The 18,350-nt window shown below is 40.8% G+C and overlaps 1 protein-coding gene across 2 annotated transcripts in view; it reads right to left on the reverse strand.

Moving 5' to 3' along the window:
• Positions 1–18,350, reverse strand: part of LOC149195653 (uncharacterized) — a 138,068-nt gene that overhangs the window by 85,550 nt on the left and 34,168 nt on the right. The gene's annotated exons all lie outside the window — the stretch shown is intronic.

An 18,350-nucleotide genomic window follows, 5' to 3' on the forward strand; every position in this document is an offset into this window, starting at 1 on the left:
CCTTCTCTTATAATCCTCTCATTGATCAATCAACGGCCTAGATTAGATTCTAATCAATGGCTAAGATCATATTGACTTTATCTTTGCCTTCTTCTAGAAGTTACACCCACAGTTTATATTAATACCCTTTAATTATTTGAATTTCCTAAGTTTAGACTTAGGGTCCCATTAAAAATAATTGATTATTTTAATAAAATTGTCTCCTTGTGGAATTTCCCAAAACGATTTCTGGGTATTGGAGAATGCATGTGTCTAAGCCTCCCTGCAAATTTTGAGACTTAGAGCACATCCGATGCTACCTAAAATCAATACTCCTCTTGTCACCCCTATTGTTGTACTACAAATGGTTCCTCCTCTAACCACCCAAGTGACTCCATCATCATGGAAAGCTCAAACTCCACCCTCCACTTAGACAATACATCAATATTGTCCAAGGAAATGGCATTCACATAATGGTTTCTCTATTTGCTTCACCCATTGTTGGAAATTGTAATGGACATACACCAAGTCATGAAAGCGTGAGAACTCCAACCAGTAAGAGTGTAAAAAAAAAATGATGAGTCTTGACACTTTAGGGTAACAAATTATAAAAAAATGTAATTGTTGAGTTGAAGTTCAAACTTCAAAGTTATAACCTATGCACTTTTTTGAGTGTATTTTCTCAAATACACTCCAATTGCTCTCACACCCCAAAGCACTACAGGTCCAATTAAAGATTTTGATGGCCAACTTTTGTAGATTTGGTGCCCTTGCACCATAGTTTTGCCACCAAACATCTAAAACAAAATAAAGAAAAGTTAAAACATAAGTAAACTTTCAAATAAAAAATAATTGAATATAAAAAAATCTAGAATTCTAATGAGTCATGACACATCACTTATGTGGCATGAATATGGTCCTTTCATGAATAGCATCATCAAAGCCAAATAGTCCAACACCATCCAATACATCTCTATCTTGCAATTGATTTGTTGTGAAGCTCGATATCAGTACCATCCTATGAATAGTATGGAGCCCTTCCATCACGTCGCCATCAGAATCAAAGTCGCATTTGTAGGAAAATGCAGGGTTGAGAAAAAGTGTTGTTGCATGAATGGGTCAATGAACATCCCTGTCCATCGACTATCAATCACATCCCATAGCATTATCTATCTATTAAACCTAGCAGAACCCTTGTCCACATAATAAGCTTGAATAGTCTCTTTAGCCCTATCCATGGCCTCATACAAATAAGCCATTGCAGGCTTATCGCCATCTACCAATCTCAGAACCTTTACTATAGGTTCACTAACTGAGCACACTTCTTCTACTCCTTGCCAAAAGGAGTCAGTGTACACCAATTTTGCAATGGCTCTCCCATCCTCTCTCCTATTGTATCTACAATCACGCCACTCATCACAAACAAACATTTGCTTCAACTCAAACTGACATTGAAGCAAAGACTAAATAGTAATGAAGTTGGTGGCAAAACGTGTGATTGCAGGACACTACAACTCCCTGTTTCTGGTGCATCTCCTCATGAGGCTAAGAACAAAAGCATGGTTATATATGAACTTGGGGATGCTCCTAGCCATATCAATCACCTCCTTGATGAAGGAGAGTTTCCCCATATCCTCAAGCATCAAATCGATACAATGTGTTGCACATGGAGTCCAGAACAATGAACAATGTTTGTCCATAAACATCCTGCCAGCGACCACATAATTAGTTGCATTATCTGTTATGACTTGCACCACATTCTGCAAACCAATCCCCTGGATGAACCCATCTAACAACACACATATCAATGTTGCATCTTTTATACGTGTTGATGCATCCGTTGATTTAATTAATATGGTACCTTTAGGGAAATGTAACAAGAAATGTAGAAGGGTCCTACCCTTCCTATCTGTCCAGCCATCAGACATCACTGTGCATCCAGAGACTTCTCATGACTGCTTCAACTCCACCAATCTAGAGTTGATGTCCTTATTTTTTGCTTCAAGGATTGACCCCTACGACTCCTCATATGTAGCACTTTTGTACCTGCCAAAATAAATTGTTTTTGGTGATGCTAAGAGGCAAGTCCCTACAGTAAACACACCTCCCCAATACACTATCTGCTTCTTGCTTCTCCCTTTTTTTAATCAATCACTTTATTTAAGGTTGTGCTCCACATCCGATTTGTGGAACAAAAAATGATGACTTCCGAGTAACATCAGTAAGTGAAGCCATGGAGCCCCTCCCAAATACCCTCAGGCTCAGTCTCAGAGGTAGATAGCCCTGAATATCTACCTGCACATTCCGCCTTGTTTGCAACTACCTCTTCTTCTTTTTTTGCCATTTGCATCATGTGTAGCTCTCATAAGCTCCGAGCTAGATTTATTACAAAGCCCACCATCATGTCTAGGGATTTTAGCCAGATGGTATTTCAATTACGAAACCCCTCCTGTCATATGAGCCCCACACAATTTGCAATTTAGTATTTGCTGATTTGTCCCACCTTCAGGTTCCCCATACTACCAAAATGGGTCCAAGAGCTTTGGCATATTTGCAGTGGAAGTGTTTAATAGATAGCTTCAAAATTCAGTCCTAGGGCACCAAAAAGACAAAAAAATGGCATTAAACCCCCACCACAAAAAATAACAGCCTCCTCATTTAAAAAATCAAATTTTACAAACTTAAATTACATTATTTGCAATGAAAAATGGCAATAAGAGGGTGCATAAAAAAGTTAAAAACAAAAATCAAGCTTGTTGTCCAAATCATAGTTTTAAAATTCGATCGATTCGAAACGGAAACGACCGAGTTGATCCGTTTCATTGCCCAAAAATGTGACTCGGTGGAGGAAACGGTTCAGTAGGCCGAGTCATGGCTGACTCGGCCAACTCGGCCGTTTCTGTATTGACTCGGCCGAGTCATAACCAGTGGCCTGTAACCCCATCAAAACAGCGATTTGACATTTTTTTAATGACATTTTGAAGTGTTTGCTGATTGGTTTAAACTCCAATGTGTTTTATGAATTAGTTAAATGTTATTTGGGGTCCATTTCCCCCTCCCAAACCCTATTTAACACACTCAAATGCTCTCTACTATTGATATGCTATTCAAATTTCATGGTAATGTTAAATTCTTAAAGTAAAAGTGACATTCTCCTTAATCTTCATTTTCATCCTTTTACTTAAATTTTTAACATTACCATGAAATGACTCAGGATGTTTGGGAGTGGTTTCGGCCTCATTGGATATCATATGGAGAAAGTAGAATTTTAGATTTCATTCAAAATCCAGCAGACTTATCAGTTTTTCAGGATTTCGGGATTGGAGGATTGCAATGTTTCCATTGAATTTTGTCATGTATTAAGGTATGGAACTCGTATTTAATCAAGAGCACCAATCCCTCTATGTACCTTGATGTTAGTGACATTGGTTGTCGAACTCCTCTGGGATTCGCTCCCAAACCAGGAGCTTCTGAAAATGTCGCTCCCGCTCCCGTTTTCGCTCCTGCTCCCAAGTAACACAAAGAAGAGAAACCGTTTGGATCAAAAACGGTTAAATGATCTAGTTTATGTCCAATACAACCTCCGGCTCAGACGAAACCATTTGCTGAACAAAAGACCTGATTCAGATCCCATTGTGTTGGAAGACATTGATCCAACATCAAATTGGGTAGTGGAGAGTCGTCCAACAGAGTTTGATCCTGATGAGGATCTTGAGTTAGATTTAGATATTGAGACATCAGTTGAACTTGAACATGCTGTTCAGTTGAATGCAGATCCCAATCCACCAGCCTCAGTCTCACAACCAGCAAGGACTCCAGTTGTAGGTGCTTCCTCTGCTCAGCCACGACAGAAGCGCAGCCGCATATCTACTCTATCTCAGCTTGCATCTGCTGCAGTTGCATAGCCTGCTAGTGGTACCACTTCTACAGCTGCAGTTGGAGATGATGATGAGGAGGAGGAGCCATGGGCCCCCTAACTAACTCTGATGATGATCCAGAGATTAATCGACATGATCTTGGCTCCTCTGGCAGTAGCTACTAGCCAGTGGCTGTAGTACTAGTACTGGAGTCTGGTCACAGTTTACTTTTGTTGTAGAGGCCATTTCTAGCCTCCTTGGTTATGTGTTTTTTGTTTTGTGTCTTTGATCATGTATGACAGTTGACAATGTATTGCCATTGGGTACCATTTTGATATAATGGATTGGTTCATGAGCCTACTTTGATCATCTGTTGTCTTCCATCTATATTATAATGCTGTGTGTTTGGAAACATGAATGAAAATCTTTAAAATTATGTTTAAAATCTTTAAAATTATGTTTCTTTATAAAAAAAACAAATATTTAATGTATTTTTTACAACGACCGAATCATTGAAATCGAGCCTGCCGAGTCATTACCGTTTCAGAGTCGGAGTCGGAGTCGATCCTCGGCCGAGTCGGAGTCGGAGTCGGAGTTTTAAAACTATGGTCCAAATATGAAGAAAACCCTTGCATTGGTTCATGGTCATGAAAATCATAGCAAATGACAAAAAAAAAGAAGGAAAACAGTGGAAGGGAAAGAGGCAAGCAAGCATATGCCTAAATGTATGGAAAAAATCATTAAGTTCTATCCACAATTTTGTTTGTTGGTGATGATAAGGGTTGTTTGGTCCTCAATCCCTCCTTGATAATCGCCACAAAACTCTTCTCATTCCTTCTCCAATAGCAACAAAGAAAAACGACAAAAAGAAAAACCAAAATTCATTTTGAAACCCCGCAGCCTCGTGCACCCAGTTATTTTTATGGTCATGACCCGATTTTTCACCAAAAAGTCGCAACTTTTTCAAATTCCAAAAAATCGCGATGTTTCCAACTTTTCGCGATTTTTTGCCAACTTTTGCAACACGACCTGAAATTTGGTAAAGAACACTTAGGCCTTCTATGCTTCGCCGGTACATTGTCCAATCCTATAGACCTCTTATATATCATCTTAACCCATTGTAAATTGAATCTTATAGACCTTTTATCCATCATCTTGATCCATTGTAGTTTGAATATCCTTAAGGTGATTTAGGGAAGACTCCCTTGGTGATCTGATACCACTAAAGAGCAGGAGAATGGTTGTTGAGGTGACAGTGGCAACCCTTTCTCTTGTTGCCATAAGGTATGGTTCTGCCTAGTAGGGCTTTGCAATAGACTTGCTAGATTTTGCAGCAATGCCCCTAAAGGGGCAACAAGTCTCAAGAAGGATCCTCCCATTAGTTGGACTTGGAAGCATCATTCTTCTTGGCTAGACCCAATGTCTGATAACTCTTGGAAGAGTAGGGCTATCCCAAGCATGGAAGGGGCAGATTGCTTACATTGGGGTTATCCTAGAAGCAGACACTGCTCAGTTTAGCAGGTTTGGTCACTTCCTCTCTCAAGAGACTTTTGATAGAAAGGATAAAATCAAATCTGGCATATGGGAATGTGGCTAAGGGAGCAAATTTCTTATAGCATCAGATACACCAAAAGAATAGGGTTAGAAGGCGCAAATTACTTACATTGAGGCTATTCCTGAAGTGGCACTATTCAGTTTAGTAGGCTTATTGTCACCTTCTCTTTCAAGAAACTCACAGTAGCAAGAACAAAATCCGGTAGATGGTACCATGGCAGAGGTTGGCAGTATTTCTATAGAAGCACCAATGGTAGGAGATATTAACTTGGGAGAATTCGCAATGGAGGGATTTGAAGGCCCTTCTTGATGTATTAACTGCCACCAGACTGGGGAACCAATTGACCACATTTTCATGTTTTGTCCTCTAGCTTGCAAGATCTCAAATTGGGCATCAACTAACTTCAGGTGGCAGAGGAGAGGATTTCAAAGAAGAAATGAGCTAATAAGGCGCTGGCGAAAAAGAGACCTCCACGGCAATCGCACTAAACGAATCTGGAAACTCATCCTGTCGTTCATACTGTTAAATATATGGAAAGGGATGAATCAAAGACTCTGCCAACATAAAGCAAAAGCACCGCAGTACAGAGAAAAATGTAAGAGACAACGTAAGCTAAAATATGGAAGGAAGATGTGTTTATTTTCACCCACACCAAGCCACTCATCTGTGAAGCTTGCGGCATAAACATAGACCAGCTTAAGGCCTCCACCTCATCATCACTACCTTCAAGGACAACAGTCAACAGATCACTCCCTCTTCAAACTCCCCTATGTTGGAAAATGAGAAAGGCAGAAAGATTTCCTTTATGTTGATAATTACTTGTGATATTCTTATGTTCTTATTAACTTTCTTGTGTTCTTCTTTTTAACTTAGTTCATCAAGCAATTACCAAAACCATAACACGAAGACCAAAGACACCAGATGTAGGCAGACAACCAAGGAAAAACCCCTATCTAGGGGAAAACCCAGTCAACAACTGTTCCTTTAGTAATTTCACGAGATGATCCAGGATCCTTGACCTAGACACAAACGTCATCTAATCACCAAGTCTGACCTTGCATATGATGACCTTCCAGCAACAACTTTTGACCTAGCACTTCAATCTTGCAGTAGCAGAATTTCGACCTCCCTGACAACAAAATTTCGACCCAGCAGTAGAACTTTGACCCAGCAGCAGAACTTCGACACAACAGTAGAACTTTGACCTAGTAGCAGAACTTCGGCCCAATGGCAGAACTTTGACCTAGCAACAGAACTTCAACCTGCAGCAAAATCCAGAATTTCGACCCTAGTAGTAACCTAGTAAATTCACAAGTGTGGGAGGCATGACCCAAAAACTTCGATCTTCCTTCTCTAGCAAATCTCCTTCTATTTCTTCTGCAATTTCGTATTCTTTTGCTTCTCTCTCTTGAATATCGAACTTGTGAGTGTATATCTTCAAATGAATCGAACTACCCTTATTTATAGCCTCTTTTGGAGTTCGAATTACTGTAATGTAGGCCAACTTGATTAGGTAAGGGCCAACATGGTGTGGAGGTGACAACTGACTTATTTGACTCAATAATAATTCTTTTTACATGATTCAAAAGCCCAAGAAGGGTCTTTTGAATGGACAATGACTCTAATGACTTATATAAAACCTAGAAGTCCTCAACGGGGACTTTGACCTATAACATGATGGCCCAAGCATGAAACCCATGCTTTAATAAGTCATAATAATAATAATAATAATAATTCCTTTTTCTTTCTTTTGATAAATATATTTCATTATGACTCAAATACAATTTATGAAGACCGAACCTAGTTACATTCTTCAACACTCTCTTAACTAAGGAGGTATTCATAATTAGATATATATATACAAGTACATGGAAGATCTCAAAACACATGAACCATGAAGAGTTTAGACACACATGATGCCACGGACTAGATTCCTGACCAGGGCAATCTATCTGGGTGGGACTAAGATGGACGAAAGCTTTCAGCCTCTCTAGGTAACATCAGGCTTACTAACAATCAATCCAAGGAACTAGGTGCGTAATGAAAGATCAAACCTCTATGACCAACACCACCCTCCTTACTTCGGGAACTAGACATCAACACACAGGCTGGCCAGATGTCCTACCAGGCATACACAATGCCTCAACATAACAAATCCCTCATGATCAAACAGATCGGTAACATCAAGCATGCTTTCAAAACATCGAGAGATTTACTTGAACAATCACAACCCCAATCAGTAACAATCTTTAAAATACATAAGTAAACACAAACCTTCGAGGTCTTCAAACATCTTGATGTTGCTTCACAATTTTTCACAGTGGGACTTAGAAGTAAACAACTCTTGACAGAAGTTTCCTCAACCATACAACTTCCTTTCCTACTTCACAAGCATCAACATATTCTACAATCGGATCCTGCTTTCCTTCTTTCAGCAGCACTTCAATATACATTCTCCAATTTCTTCTTCAAGGTACCCATCATGACTATAATATGTCCTCCCTCTCAACTTGGGAAATTTCTTCTATCCAGGCTTCCTCTTAACTTAGGGAGATCAACTTCTTTTCCGTAGCATCAGAGAATCTTTCATGGCTTCATCCCTTCTTAACAAAGTTATCTTGATCATCATCATTCATATAAATTTCTTCATCATGCTTCTCAACAAATCAACTTTACTTGCAAATATCTTCAACATCTTGAACCAAATACATATATAGAAGCATGAAGTTAACTATATCATAATCAGACAATAATGGAAACATTAGGCATCAAATACCTAAATTTTGTTAGGTTCATAATCAGTGAGAGACACATACTTTTAAAATTCAACTTCTTGCTCGGGTTTTGTTATAAACCCGAAATCACATTAGTAACTTAAGATATCAGTGTCATTATATCTAGGCCCTCAATATTTCTTTCAAAGATATGAGATAGTTCCACAATGCATCCAACAACTTTAGAATTCATATGTTAGTGTTAAAATTGGCAACTAGGGCCAAACTCCACATGGGTCATCTTATTTATGACAACTGATATTTTTCTTGGACTCCTCTCCCCGAGAGGTGTAGGATTGATCTAAAGATCATCCGATTTTGACATATACAAATGAAGTTATGAATTTATTTTGATTATGGTCAAATTGTCAACGTCGCCCAACAAACTTATGTAGGCTCAGATGCCCAACAGTCACGTCTATTCATCCTCAACGCTGCATATAAATAGAAGGTGAATTAGCCTCATTTAGACACACTCATCATCACACTTCTTTCTCTCTCCTCGGTGATTGGGTATGGATTTTTGGGCCTCTCTCTCTCCACACATCCGAAATTCCAAGAGAGCAAAATTTCAACAGACCAAATTTAGTTTGACCAAGCATTGACCAGCATGCGTTGACCTCCTTTGACTTCGTTTTTGTGAGGGCTATCTCTATTTGGGCAAGCCGCATTTTTGGACACAAAAATCGAGGCTAAATGTTGATTGTTGACCAATGTTGTAAAAATTTCTGTTTTCCCACCCCGGTTTTCAATTTCTCCTTATTTCTCCCATGTAGTTAAATGCCCATTCCCATAACCATACATTTAACAGACTGAAAAAAATAAATATTGCTGAAAACACAAATTCTGGAAATTTTTCAGAATGTTGGAAATTGCAGAATTAAAAATCAGCAATTAAAAATAGCCATTAAAACACATTAAAACACTGATATTTTTGGTCAACTTGACCCTGGAAAAACCCCCTACAACTCTTGGGGAAAACCAGTTTGAGAGCTCTTCTTTATTTCTGAAAATTGTCTTTTTACAGTGAGAATTATTCAGCAAAAAATCAGCAAGCAAATTTACAACTTATCTCCTTTCCCGTGCCTCACAGCAATCTGGAAATTACAGCAAACAGGACAGCAATAAATGCTGTACGACCTCCGTTTTGTGTGCAGAAAAATCAGCAAACTGCTCCTCGATTTTTGTGCAAAAATCTGCCTTTCACTATGTGCTGAATCAGCTGTACAAATCTGCTCAACTGTTGCCTTGGAATGTGTGCCAAGCTGCTGTCTCCTTCTCCTCCCTGCTCAGAAATCTCTCTTGCTCTCTTGCTCTCCTTCTCCCAATCTGCTCATGAAAGAATGAATGACCTTTTCCTCCTTTTCCTCCTTTAATATAACTCCAAGTGACTTTTGGGTGATCTCTAAATCCAATGGCTGAAATAGATTTAGATCAATGGTTGAGATTAAATGCTCATTTAAATCTCACTTTCTATTTTTTAATTCACCCCACTTTAATAAAGACCCACTTAGTCATTTATTTCCAAAGTCACTTTTCCTTTCTAATTTTTCATTGACTTTATAAAAGTCACTTTAAAATTAGACTTAATAACTTTATCACTTAAAGTCACTTTTAAATTAGATTTAACTTTATAAAATTATAAAGTCACTTTAGGAGAAAAATTATATTCTTTTGGACACTTTTCCCTAGGCCAAAGATCAAAGCCTAAGGGAACCACCTGTCCTCCGGTACCAAATTTCAACACTCCCTCTTACCGAGGAAGGTGTTCCTCACCACACCCATCTTGTCTCTGAAGTAGACATGCTTGCCCCGTGGTAAGGCTTTGGTAAGGATATCTGCAACCTGCTCATCAGTGGAAATATACTCAAGCTTCACAGCTCCCTTCTGAACATAGTCTCTGATGAAATGATATCTGATCCCGATATGCTTTGACCTGTCATGAAATACTGGATTCTCCGTGAGTTTAATGCAACTCTGATTATCACAGTAAATCACTGAAGGTCTCAACGGCTGACCAAATAAGCCAAACAACATCTTGCGAAGCCAGATGGCCTCACAACTAGCTAGACTGGCTGCCATATACTCTGCTTCCGCTGAACTCAGTGCTACTGACTGCTGCTTCCGGCTGAACCATGACACTACTGCTGAACCCAACCCAAAACAACACCCTGAAGTGCTCTTCCTATCAGAAGCACAACCTGCCCAATCAGAATCAGTGTATCCTGCCAATCTCACTCCATCTCCCTGCCTGTAGTCCAGACCATAATCCACTGTCCCCTGCAAGTACCGCAAAATGTGTTTTGCAGCCACCCAGTGAACCTTCCTAGGCTCACACATAAACTGACTCATCGTGTTGACTGCAAAACAGATATCTGGTCTAGTGTTGACCAAATACATCAAGGAACCAATCAGCTGCCTGTACAATGTGGGATCCACCAACTCGGAATCCGAAGCATGAAGCTTCTTCCAGTTGGTGATCATCGGTGTCGACATGGGTCTACAATCCTCCATGTGGAATCTGCTAAGGATGTCCACAATATACTTCCCCTGCCCCAGGAAGAAATGCCCCTCCTCCTGCCACACCTCCAAACCCAAAAAGTAATGCATCAAGCCGATGTCCTTCATCTCAAACTCCGCCGCAAGATCTCTCTTGCAGTGCTCTATGAGTCTCTCTGCACCTGTAATGATCAAGTCATCCACATACAGCACCAGAATGAGAGGCTCCTCACCAATCACAATAAAGTAAAGGTTCGGATCTGCCTCACTCTTTGTGAAACCCATCCCCTGCAAGTATGCATCTATCCTGGAGTACCAAGCTCTGGGAGCTTGCTTCAGGCCATAAAGGGCCCTCTTCAATCTGCACACATGGGACTCCTTCCCATGCACCTCAAAGCCCTGTGGCTGCTCAATGTACACCTCCTCCTGTATGAAGCCATTGAGAAATGCGGTCTTCACATCCATCTGGTGGATCTTCCAACCCATCTCTGCTGCTATCGATATAATGGAGCGGATCGAAGTATATCGAGCCACGGGAGCGAAGGTCTCCTCATAATCAACTCTCTCTACCTGGGAGAACCCTCTAGCCACAAACCTCGCTTTGAATTTCTCAATGCTGCCATCTACAGCATGCTTTACCTTGTAAAGCCATCTGGAAGTAACCACGGATTTGCCCTCAGGCCTCGGCACCACCTCCCAAACATCATTCTTCATGATAGAAGAATACTCCTCCTGCATGGCCTCTCTCCAGACCTGCTGGCTAGCTGCCTCCTCATAGCTAGAAGGCTCAGAGTCAAGGATGCTGGTAACCATCGCCATATAACTACAAAACCTCTCAGGTGGTCTACTCTCTCTGACCGGCCTCTTCGGCTCAGCAACAGATGTGGCATCTCTCAAGGTGTCCTGAAGCCACTTGGGCTTTCTCTTCCCTGAGCATGCTTCTCCCATAGGAGAATGAAACTCCTCCTCCTCATCACCATCAGTAGCCTGAACTCCTGACTGTCTGTCTGCTGTCCTCCTGCCTGCACCTGAACCTGTAGAAGCTGAGGTACCGTGTGAACTGTCCATCAATGGACTCCCTAGTGAACTGCTCTGCATGCTGCCCGGAGCACCACCCCTCTGGCTCGGCAAGCCACTGCTCACTGATGGACCTGACATCCTCATAGATGTACCTCCGGATCCTCCTGATCCCTGCCCACTGGATCCCTGTGACTGACTCAACTGCTGCTGAGGGTCTGGCTGATCCAGATACTCTAACTCCCGTGACCTCCTAAAGGCCCTGTCCTCCTCGAACTTCACATCCTGTCTGACAACAACTCTCCTCTGTGCAGGAATGTAAATCCGAAAGGCCTTTGAGGTCTCACTGTAGCCCACAAAGATACCCTTCTCTGCGGTGGGCTCTAGTTTGGTCCTCTTCTCTTTGGGTATATAGGAGTATGTAATGCATCCAAAGATATGAAGATGACCAATATCAGGCTTCTTCCCAGAGAAAGCCTCCTCCGGAGTCATGTGCCCCAAAGCACGATGCAGACTCCTGTTCTGCAAGTAAACAGCTGTGTTGCAGGCCTCTGCCCACAAGAACAATGGTAACCCCTGATCATGTATCATGGCTTTGGCAGCCTCTATGATGGATCTGTTCTTCCTCTCCGCAACCTCGTTCTGCTGGGGGTTGTAAGGAACAGTGAACTCCCTCCTAATGCCTGCCTCCGCACAATAGTCAACAAACTCTCCAAGGGTGTACTCTCCTCCATTGTCCGACCTCAGGGACTTGATCTTTCGACCTGTCTGAGTCTCCACAAGAGCTCTGAACTCCTGAAACCGCTTGAAGACCTCACTCTTGGTCTTCAAAAAATAAATCCAGGTCCTCCTGGAGTGATCATCAATGAATAACACATAGTACTCATATCCACTCAAGGAAACATGAGACATCCAACCGCTCACATCGCAATGAATCAAATCAAGTATCCCCGTCGCTCTGCTGTCACTGCTGGGAAAAGGGGATTTGGCAAATTTGCCCATCGCACAACCTCTGCAAGTATCAAAGTGATCAGTACTGAAATCTGGCACACCTGTAGTGATCTCCCGCAATGTCCTCAAGGCTCCATGATACATATGTCCCATCCTGCGGTGCCAAATCTCACACAGCTCAGAACTGCTAGCTCTGCTGTCGGTACTACTGCTCAATGCCAAAAGGGGCTGAAATGCAAACTTGTACACCTTTGCATGGCGTACACCTATCACTCTAGCTGAATCAGCTGGAGCGCCCCTGGGATACATCAACACCTGTCCTCCCCTGAACAGTACGTCATATCCTCTGTCCTCCAAAGCTGAGACGGATATGAGGTTCTTCCTCATCCCTGGCACATAAAGAACCTCTGACACTTTCAAGGGAGGTTTGGACTCCCTCTGAAATGTCACTGTCCCCACCCCGACTGCTCTAACAACTCTGTCATCACCGAGTACTACCTCAATATCAATACCACTCTCTGAAAGCTCTGAGAAGTACTCACGGACTCCTGTCATGTGACGTGAAGCCCCACTGTCCACATACCAGATACCTGTAGATGCTCCGCTAATCGAGGGAAAAGCATGCTCCCTCTGAACCTGTGTGGCAGGTGATCCTGCACTAGAGGACTCACATGTAGTGAACGCAAACTCTCGGTCAAAACGACCAGCAAAGTCCTCAATCTCTGCTGAAGCTGCCACGTCCTGGTTCTTCCCCTTCTTCTTCTTCTTCTCCGGACACACAACTGCATAGTGTCCCATCTTTTGACAATTCCAACACTTCACCTTGGAATAGTCCTTCTGTGTGTTCCCCTGTTTACCTTTACCTTTGCCTTTGCCCCCACCACTGCTTGTGGAAGCCTGCTTTTTCCCTTTGCCTTTCTTGCCTCCTGCCACCAGTGCTACATCCTCATCCTGCTCAACTGGCTTGGCTGCCCCAAGCTGTCCTTTCCTGATCTCTGTCTGAATGCAATCATCCCAAAACCTCTCCCATGTGGGAAGGATCTCACGTGCACAAACCCCATCAGCAAAGTTCAACCATGAACGGGGGAGGCCATTCACTGCAATACGCACCAACTCAGTGGATGGAATGGCCTCTCCAATCGCTGCCAACTCATCTCTCACATTGGTAATCTTTGTGAGATATCTAGCTGCACTATCATTACCCATCTTAATGTTCTTCAGCTTCTCCTTCAGGACCATCTTCCGGTTCTCATTGGTACTCTGGTAGAGATTGGACAATGCTGTCCACATCTCATGGGCATTGCTCTTTCCTCTCACATAAGGAATGCAATGGTCTTTGATTCCGTCTAGAATCAGCCTCTTACCCTTATTGTTCTTCTTTTTATACTCAGCCAACTGAGTAACATCATGGGCACAACAACAGGGTTCTGTGCGGTGTGCACCATGATATCCCAGACTTCTGCCTCCTCAAAGATACTCTGCATTCTCTCCTTCCAAACACTGTAATTTGTATGCCCATCCAACCTATCCTCCACCCTCAATCCCAATGACATCATGTTGTCCTAAAACTAAAAAATAGCACTGCTGTAGTAAAGATAAAACTGCTGTTTATGAAAAAATCAGCTTGCTGGAATTTTCTGAGTGAAAAATCAGCAATTGTAATTTTTCCTTTTGCTGTCCCAAACTGCCCTTCAGCACTCAAGCTCTGATACCATGTAAAAATTTCTGTTTTCCCACGCCGGTTTTCAGTTTCTCCTTATTTCTCCCATGTAGTTAAATGCCCATTCCCATAACCATACATTTAACAAACTGAAAAAAATAAATATTGCTGAAAACACAAATTCTGGAAATTTTTCAAAATGCTGGAAATTGCAGAATTAAAAATCAGCAATTAAAAACAGCCATTAAAACACTGATATTTTTGGTCAACTTGACCCTGGAAAAACCCCCTACAACTCTTGGGGAAAACCAATTTGAGAGCTCTTCTTTATTTCTGAAAATTGTCTTTTTACAGTGAGAATTATTCAGCAAAAAATCAGCAAGCAAATTTACAACTTATCTCCTTTCCCGTGCCTCACAGCAATCTGGAAATTACAGCAAACAGGACAGCAATAAATGCTGTACGACCTCCGTTTTGTGTGCAGAAAAATCAGCAAACTGCTCCTCGATTTTTGTGCAAAAATCTGCTTTTCACTATGTGCTGAATCAGCTGTACAAATCTGCTCAACTTTTGCCTTGGAATGTGTGCCAAGCTGCTGTCTCCTTCTCCTCCCTGCTCAGAAATCTCTCTTGCTCTCTTGCTCTCCTTCTCCCAATCTGCTCATGAAAGAATGAATGACCTTTTCCTCCTTTTCCTCCTTTAATATAACTCCAAGTGACTTTTGAGTGATCCAAGTGACTTTTGGGTGATCTCTAAATCCAATGGCTGAAATAGATTTAGATCAATGGTTGAGATTAAATGCTCATTTAAATCTCACTTTCTATTTTTTAATTCACCCCACTTTAATAAAGACCCACTTAGTCATGTATTTCCAAAGTCACTTTTCCTTTCTAATTTTTCATTGACTTTATAAAAGTCACTTTAAAATTAGACTTAATAACTTTATCACTTAAAGTCACTTTTAAATTAGATTTAACTTTATAAAATTATAAAGTCACTTTAGGAGAAAAATTATATTCTTTTGGACACTTTTCCCTAGGCCAAAGATCAAAGCCTAAGGGAACCACCTGTCCTCCGGTACCAAATTTCAACAAACGTTAGCTGCAGCTAAGGCTAATCGCAGGTGGGTTGTTTAACCAGACTTTGACTGAGCTGAATTTCATTGTTTTGAGGGTCGTTTTATCTCATTGTTTGGAGGCCAAAGTTGACTGAAGTTGACCGATTTGTTGAGGGTCGAATCTGCCATGTTGACCAGTGTTGACTTTTCTGGTTAGGGCTCTTTTGTTGTTGTTATAAATTATCAGATTTGTAAATTGTACTATCTCTCTCTGTTGAACTATTGAACACTAAAAGAAGATTTGATCAAGGGTTTCCCCACATTGGGGTTTGTCCCTGGCTGGTGCCACATCTTGTGTCCTCATGTCTTGGCTTGTCTTCTACTGTTTATGCTTATGTTCTATCTACATGTTAGGTCCCTATAATACTAGTGATTACCCCATTACTATTGTAGTTGTATCCCTTATTAATATTATTGTGCCCCTATTGTCCCCATATTGTTATTACTGTGCCCCATGGAATCCCTCTATTGTTATTTTTGTGGCTTTATATTATTATTGTTAGGTCCGCTGGGTTGTATTGTGACTCCTTAGACTCCTATATATAGAAATGAGGTTTTGTCATTTGAATCATTTAAGAATTGCTCATTTGTGTAATGTAAAGGAGGTTGCCCCCTCGAAGAGGCTGAATTCTAAGGTGTGTGCTGGTTTCATAACATTTGGTATCAGAGCTTTGGATTCTAGGGTTTCGCTGCTCCAAATAGGTCATCATGGAATTTTCGCTATAACTTTTTTCTGCGACGTTTCAAAAGCTAAAAAAAACCCATTTGAGACGAAATTGCACTGAACCTCGGGTCCGAATTTCAAAGCTTTTCGCACTATATTTGCGGAGATATGATCTAAGGAAGTTGGTCTTTTTGCAGACTCCTGAATTACATTCCAAACAGGTGACCTGGGGAAAATCATCATAACTTTCTCTCTGAGCATCAGATTGAAATTTCGTAAGAAGGTACAGAAAGAGGACAGACTGTAGTTTCTTGTACATATTTTCAGAGCCAAAGGTCGACACAGTGACTCGTGGCACGTCGTACAAGTTCACTCTACTGAACTAGTTTATAATCAGGTCACTGTGGGAGATTTGACATTGCTCTTCCCTAGAGAATCCAATTTGGATCAGACTGGTAGCATTGGAAAGAGAACATAAAGGGCTACCGCAGGTCGCAATTTCAGAACTGGATAATCCGAATTACAAAGATACATCAGATACAAAGTGAAAAAAGGAGTGTCGTTTTTTTTAATTTTTGCATAAACTTGGTTTGAAAAAATAGTTTGAAAGAATTCAAAGGGCATAGTAAAGCATTATTATCGGTAATTGATGCCCCGAGGAAAGAAAATGCAAACACCTAGCAAGCAACCTGAAAGCTCTAGCATGACTCATGAAGAAGAGGAAGAAATGCAACATGATACATCAAAATTACAAGACCAAGTGCAACAAGTGTCACTTGCACAAAAAGTAACAGAATCTAAGATGGATGGTTTAAAGAAAGGCGTAGAAGCTAAGATGGATTGTTTAAAGACAGGCATGGAAGATTTGAAGACAGATTTGACAAAGTTTCTACAAGAAATGCTTACTAATGGTGAAAGGGTAATAAGGGAAACTCATGATGAGAACAAAAGAAATGTTAATCATGATTTCATAGACTCTAATGTTGGATCAAAGACCCACCATATTCCAAAAATCGATATGAGGAAGTTTGATGGCAAGGATCCTGCAACATGGATATTACAAATGGAGCAATTTTTCGATCTCAATAATGTGCAAAACACAAAAGGTACGTATTGCAACTTTATATTTGGAACCAAATCAGTTTGTATGGTATCAATGGCTTTGCTCTCGTAAACAAATTATCACTTGGGCAATTTTTACGGAAGAATTGACAGCACATTATGAGGATACAAAAAGCAACACTTTTTTTAGCCAATTGATAAGTCTCAAACAAAAGGGTTCAATAATGGAGCACATTGAGGAGTTCCAAAAATTGAACATAAGGGTAAAAAATATTCCAGAGGAGCATAGGATTGATGTGTTCATAGGGACTTTAAAGATAATATCCAACATGATGTTCGCCTTTGGGAACCTGATTCATTAGAGAAGGCATTCAGGTTAGCAAGAAAAATGGAAAGCAAAATTATGGCAACCAGGAAGCATACCACTCACAACTATAAAGATGGAAGTGTTGTTGCCCCTAGTCTTCCACAACCTATAAGGTTGACACCACAACAATTGGAAGAAAAAAAGAGCAAAAGGGCTTTGTTATAGTTGTGATAGCAAATACACTAAAGGTCATAAGTGTGCTGAGAAGAAATTATTCTACATAGATTGTGAAAAGGAAGAAGAAAAGGAGCAAGAAAGGTCAAAAGAAGAGGATATACTCCAGGAACAAACCTAGATAAAGAAGAAATGAATCCAACCATATCTTGTAATGCATTGGCTGGAATTACCACTCCTCAAACCATCAAGATAGAAGGACAAATCAAGAAGAAAAAGGTAATAGTGTTGATTGATTCAGGAAACACCCACAATTTTATTCATTGTAAGATAGCAAAGAATTGAATTGCTTCCTATATCCAGCACCAGAGTGTCAAGTGATGGTTGCAAATGGAGGAACAATAAATTGCTCTGGAAAGTGCCATAATATCAAGCTATCCATGGTAGAATATGTATTGACTAGCCCAATGCTTTCCATTCCAATGGGAGGTGTTGATGTTGTACTAGGAGTCCAATGGCTACAATCCTTGGGTACAATAGCTTTTAATTTTCAAGAACTTTTCATGAAATTTTCTGCGGAAGGAAAGGAAGTTGAATTAAGGGGTATTGCAGGGAAACCGAGAAAAATAATCAGCTCTAACAGTATGACAAAGCTTCTAAAAAAGGAACAAAGAGGTGTAATTGCACAATTATGTTCGCTAGATGTTTCCACATCGGAATCATCTATTTCTCCA

The sequence above is a fragment of the Pinus tabuliformis genome, chromosome 2_2 (genome assembly GCF_031772625.1).
Source record: "Pinus tabuliformis cultivar Carrire ecotype Pingquan chromosome 2_2, CPIR1, whole genome shotgun sequence".
Taxonomy (NCBI): domain Eukaryota; kingdom Viridiplantae; phylum Streptophyta; class Pinopsida; order Pinales; family Pinaceae; genus Pinus; species Pinus tabuliformis.